We start from the raw sequence: 5,877 nt of genomic DNA, 5'->3' as shown, positions 1-5,877 counted from the left end.
ACTACTTACCCGGCTGTCCTACCAGGAAAATTCTCTTCCTCCATGAAAAAATTCCTCCATGTAAAAATTCTCCATTCTAGGCTCCCTACAGAAAAATAATCCACTCCCCGTCCCCAAAAAATATATTTACAAAGTAACTAAAGTATGTGTTACATGATTAAATGTTCTTAGGGTAAACAAAAAGTTCATCCTAGCTCAAATTCCTCTTCTCCTCTTAAAGTTTTCTCTGAACCATTTCAGCTTCACAGAAAATTTCCCCTCTACAATTCCCTCTAAAAAATTTTCTTTAATTTCATATAGGTTTTATTCTTTTCCTTATAGTTTCGATATAATCCCAAAAATCTCTTCATCCTTATTGAGTAAAATTATCCGAGTAAAATTCTGCCCCATAAGAACTCCCCATTTGAAAATTAGTCTTACATTTCGAAAAAGCAAATACTATATTTAGAAACGTGATAAATAGTACTACTAACCCGGCTGTCCTACCAAGAAAATTCTCTCCCTCCATGAGAAATTTCCTCCATGTAAAAATTCTCCATTCTAGGTTCCCTACTGAAAAATAGACTCCTCCCCCTCCCCAAAAAAATATATTTATAAAGTAACTAAAGTAAGTGTTACAGCAATAGACCCTTATTATTTATTAAATAAAAAAAGCTAGTTTTTATAACTGAAAGTAAGGAGCAATGTTAAAACTTAAAACAAACAGAAATTACTCCATATATGAAATGGGTTGTCCCCTTCGGAATCCCTTGCTCTTTACGCCAAAATTTTTAATTGTTTTAAAAAGTAGAATTGAAGCAAAGAGTCAAGCCTTAGCGTAAAGAGCGAGGGAGTGCAGAGAGGACAACCCATTTCATATGCCGAGTAATTTCTGTTCGTTTTAAGTTTTAACATCGCTCCTTACTTTCAGTTAAACAAATTAGCTTTTTATTTAATTTCTGAACATTTTTGAATTAATGCATGTTTGATTTTGGCTCTCCGCACATAAACTATTAAATGCAATTTGCAAATTAATTCTTTTCTTTGGCTAAATGGCTTTCTCTTAGTTTTGATCAGACGATTTTGAGAAATAAGAGGTGGGGAAGGGGGCGTAGTTGCCCTCCAATTTTTCGGTTACTTAAAAAGGCAACTAGAACTTTTAATTTTTAACGAACGATTTTATTAGTAAATAATATACGTGACTTAAGAATTAACTTACGTAACAAACGTTTTTATTCTTATATTTTTATTATATATATAAGGGGGTTTGTCCCCTTGTTAATACCTCGCTCTTTACTCTAAATCTTAAGTTTTGTCCAAATTCTTTAAAAATGATTCCTGAATCAGAATGATCAGGAAATGATCCGAAGGCCGTAGAATAAATAATAGAAATTACTAAAAAAACTTTAGGATAAAGAGTGAGGTATTTATCTCCTCCTAAATACCTCGCTCTTTATGCTAAAGTATTTTTAGAACCCCTCATTTGCTTAATAATCTCTGTTCGTTTTAAGTGATAATGCTACTCCGTACTTTCAATTGAAAAAACCTTTTCAAGTTTATTTTTTCATTGTTTTTTTTTATAGTAATACTAGAAAATCCTGCGCTCTTTTCATTGAATTTCTCTTCCCCCATGATGTAATTCTCCAAGAAAAGATCTTCCCACATAGCCCCTCCCCTCAACCCACCCCTCAAAGCAAAAAAATCCATTCTAGTGCAGGACGGAGACAAACATATTTTCTCAAGTCGACACCGAAGCGCTTATCCCGGTTTAGCTCTGGTCATTAAGAAATCCCTGGGACCTCAAGTTGAATGGAAACTTTGTGTAATCCTGTGTCCATCTTGGTCAAAACATGGTTTTAAGCACTTGACAATGCTCTTCTATCATCAAGAGTCGTAATCTTGCAAAGACAATCCCAAGCATATTGCCTCAAACGTATTTTAATGGCTAGAAATATTCCGCTACTACAGTGAGGCAGCTCAATTGTTTTAAAAAGTAGAATTGAGGCAAAGAGTCAAGCCTTAGCGTAAAGAGCGAGGGACGGCAGAAAGGACAACACATTTTATATACGGAGTAATTTCTGTTCGTTTTAAGTTTTAACATCGCTCCTTACTTTCAGTTAAACAAATTAGCTTTTTTATTTAATTTCTGAACATTTTTGAATTAACAATTTTCATGGACTCAGTCTGTTTTGGCGGGTGATTTCAGGGTTAAAAATCTATTTTAGCTAATTTATCTACTATGAGCTTCCTCACTGTAGTAGCGGAATTTTTCTAGCCATTAATATGCGTTTGAGGCAATATGCTTGGGATTGTCTTTGCAAGATTACGACTCTTGAAGATAGAAGAGCATTGTCAAGTGCTTAAAACCTTGTTTTGACCATGATGGACCCAGGATTACACAAAGTCTCCATTCAACTTGAGGTCCCAGGGATTTCTTGATGACCAGAGCTAAACCGGGATAAGCGCTTCGGTGTCGACTTGAGAAAATATGTTTGTCTCCGTCCAGCACTAGAATGGATTGTTTTGCTTTAAGGGATGGGTTGAGGGGAGGGGCTATGTGGGAAGATCTTTTCTTGGAGGAATACATCATGGGGGAAGAGAAATTCAATGAAAAGAGCGCAGGATTTTCTAGCATTACTATAAAAAAAACAATGAAAAAATAAACTTGAAAAGTTTGTTTCAATTGAAAGTACGGAGTAGCATTAACACTTAAAACGAACAGAGATTATTAAGCAAATGAGGGGTTCTAAAAATACTTTAGCATAAAGAGCGAGGTATTTAGGAGGAGATAAATACCTCACTTTTTATGCTAAAGTTTTTTTTTAAGTAATATCAACTTTTTATTCTACGGCCTTTCTGATTCAGGAATCATTCTCAGAGAATTTGGACAAAACTTAAGATTTAGAGTAAAGAGCGAGATATTAACAAGGGGACAAACCCCCTTATATACATAATAAAAATATAAGAATAAAAAAGTTTGTTACGTAAGTTAATTCTTAAGTCACGTATATTATTTACAAATAAAATCGTTCGTTAAAAATTAAAAGTTCTAGTTGCCTTTTTAAGTAACCGAAAAATTGGAGGGCAACTACGCCCCCTTCCCCACCTCTTATTTCTCAAAATCGTCTGATCAAAATTAAGAGAAAGCCATTTAGCCACAAAAAGAATTAATTTGCAAATTTCATTTAATAATTTATGTGCTGAGAGCCAAAATCAAACATGCATTAATTCAAAAATGCTCAGAAATTAAATAAAAAAGCTAATTTGTTTAACTGAAAGTAAGGAGCGATGTTAAAACTTAAAACGAACAGAAATTACTCCGTATATGAAATGGGTTGTCCTCTCTGCAGTCCCTCGCTCTTTACGCTAAGGCTTGACTCTTTGCCTCAATTCTACTTTTTAAAACAATTAAAAACTTTGGCGTAAAGAGCGAGGGATTGCGAAGGGGACAACCCATTTCATATATGGAGTAATTTCTGTTCGTTTTAAGTTTTAACATCGCTCCTTACTTTCAGTTAAAAAAAACTAGCTTTTTTAATTTAATAAATAATAAGGGTCTATTGCTGTAACGCTTACTTTAGTTACTTTATAAATATATTTTTTTGGGAGGGGGAGGAGTCTATTTTTCAGTAGGGAGCCTAGATTGGAGAATTTATACATGGAGGAAATTTCTGATGGAGGGAGAGAATTTTCTTGGTAGGTCAGCCGGGTTAGTAGTACTATTTATCACGTTTCTAAATATAGTATTTGCTTTTTCGAAATGTAAGACTAATTTTCAAATGTGGAGTTCTTATGGGGCAGAAATTTACTCGGATAATTTTACTCAAGAGGGATGAAGAGATTCCTGGGATTATATCGAAACTATAAGGAATAGAATAAAACCTATATGAAATTAAAGAAAATTTTTTCGAGGGAATTGTAGAGGGAAAATTTTCTGTGAAGCTGAAATGGTTCAGAGAAAACTTTAAGAGGAGAAGAGGAATTTGAGCTAGGATGAACTTTTTGTTTACCCTAAGAACATTTAATCATTTAACACATACTTTAGTTACTTTGTAAATATATTTTTTGGAGACGGGAGTGGATTATTTTTCTGTATTGAGCCTAGAATGGAGAATTTTTACATGGAGGAATTTTGTCATGGAGGAAGAGAATTTTGCTGGTAGGACAGCCGGGTAAGTAGTTTTATTTATCACTTTTCTAATTATACTATTTTGCATTTTGAACTGTATGACTAATTTTCAAATGGGGAGTTTTTATTGAGCGGACTTTTACTGGGATAATCTAATTCAAGAAGGATGACGAGATTCCTGTGATTATATCAGAAACTATAAGAAATAAAATAAAACCTTCCTGAAATTAAAGAGAATTTTTTAGAGGGAATTGTATAGGGGAAATTTTCTGTGAAGATGAAATGGTTGAGAGAAAACTTTAAGAGGAGAAGAGGAATTTGAGCTAGGATGAACTTTTTCTTTACCCTAAGAACATTCAAACGGAAGGAATTCTCAGGGGGAAGGGGGGAGAATTTTCACAAAGAAGGAAGAGTCAAAATATCCAATAACCATTTCTTTGAGAATTGCTTAACCCCCCACAGTCCCCTGGGAGTAGACATTGCCTGTGTGGACCTTACGGATCTAGTGCCGTTGAACTTACTTTAATTACTTTATAAATTATTCAGAAGGGGGAGGTTTCTTGAGGGAGACTAGAGCAAAAATTTTAAATGGAGGAAACATTAATTTTTTCAATATATATATATATATATATATATATATATATATATATATATATATATATATATATATATATATATATATATATAATATATACATATACATATATATATATATATATATATATATATATATATATATATATATATAAATATTTATATATATATAAATATATATATACATATACATGTATATATATACATATATTATTTTAAAAAATATAAAAATTTTTATTATAAAATGTTTTCATTTATTGGTTCTAAAGCATGGTTTTTAATTCTCTAAGTGCAAATTAAATTTTACACTTCCTTTGACGACCAAATAAAAATAATTTGCACTTTTCTGAAAACAAAGTAGATCTGAAATGTTTTCAGTCTGATGACTTTACTTAATAAATAATATTGAGACTTTAAGAGAAAGATATTAGTATAAGTTTATTAAAATAAAAATATTAAATTTCTTATGTTAGACTTCTAATTATATTTGTGTTTTTGCTTATGTTTTTTACAGTAAATTGAAAATTATGTTCTGGTCTCTGATACAAAATATCAATAATGTGCTTCCATGAACAAAATCTAAAATTTTGAATTTTTTGTCAAAAGATATCAAACCAATCGTCGATCGAAAGAGAAATCATTTATTTGTAAATTAAATGTTCAATTTCTCTTATTGAGTGACCAAATATATTGTGGAGAACCTAGCCCCTTCAACCAGCCATGTCAATTTTTCCCCATGGTCATCTGATAAAAATTTTGGAATTTTCCTTTTGTTCAACAAAGGAACAAAGGAATTGATGGGTGTAGTGCAGTCTTACTTATACCTCATAAACTCAATTTTCTAGGGGGGAATAATTTTTCTCAAACCTCCTCCCGAGGAACTCTGGGGGATAAAAGAATCCTAAGAGACGTAGATCTTAGATATTTTGCCTTGGAAGAAAAATTAGCATTTTCAAAATTCTTATCAGATGACTTTAGGGTAAGGGCAAGTGGAAGATGTGAGGGTGGGAGTATTTAGCTGTTGTGCAATATTTTGCCACTTAAAAAGGGCACTAGAACTGTTAATTTACAATAAAATGTAATTTATTTCAATCTTTTATGACGACTGGCCTGATACAATAACTCCTGGTAAATTCAAAAAGCAGACGAATGCAAAAACAAATAAATAGACAAGC

Source organism: Artemia franciscana, chromosome 6 (genome assembly GCF_032884065.1).
Source record: "Artemia franciscana chromosome 6, ASM3288406v1, whole genome shotgun sequence".
Lineage (NCBI taxonomy): Eukaryota > Metazoa > Arthropoda > Branchiopoda > Anostraca > Artemiidae > Artemia > Artemia franciscana.
Note: the sequence above shows the minus strand (reverse complement) of the source record.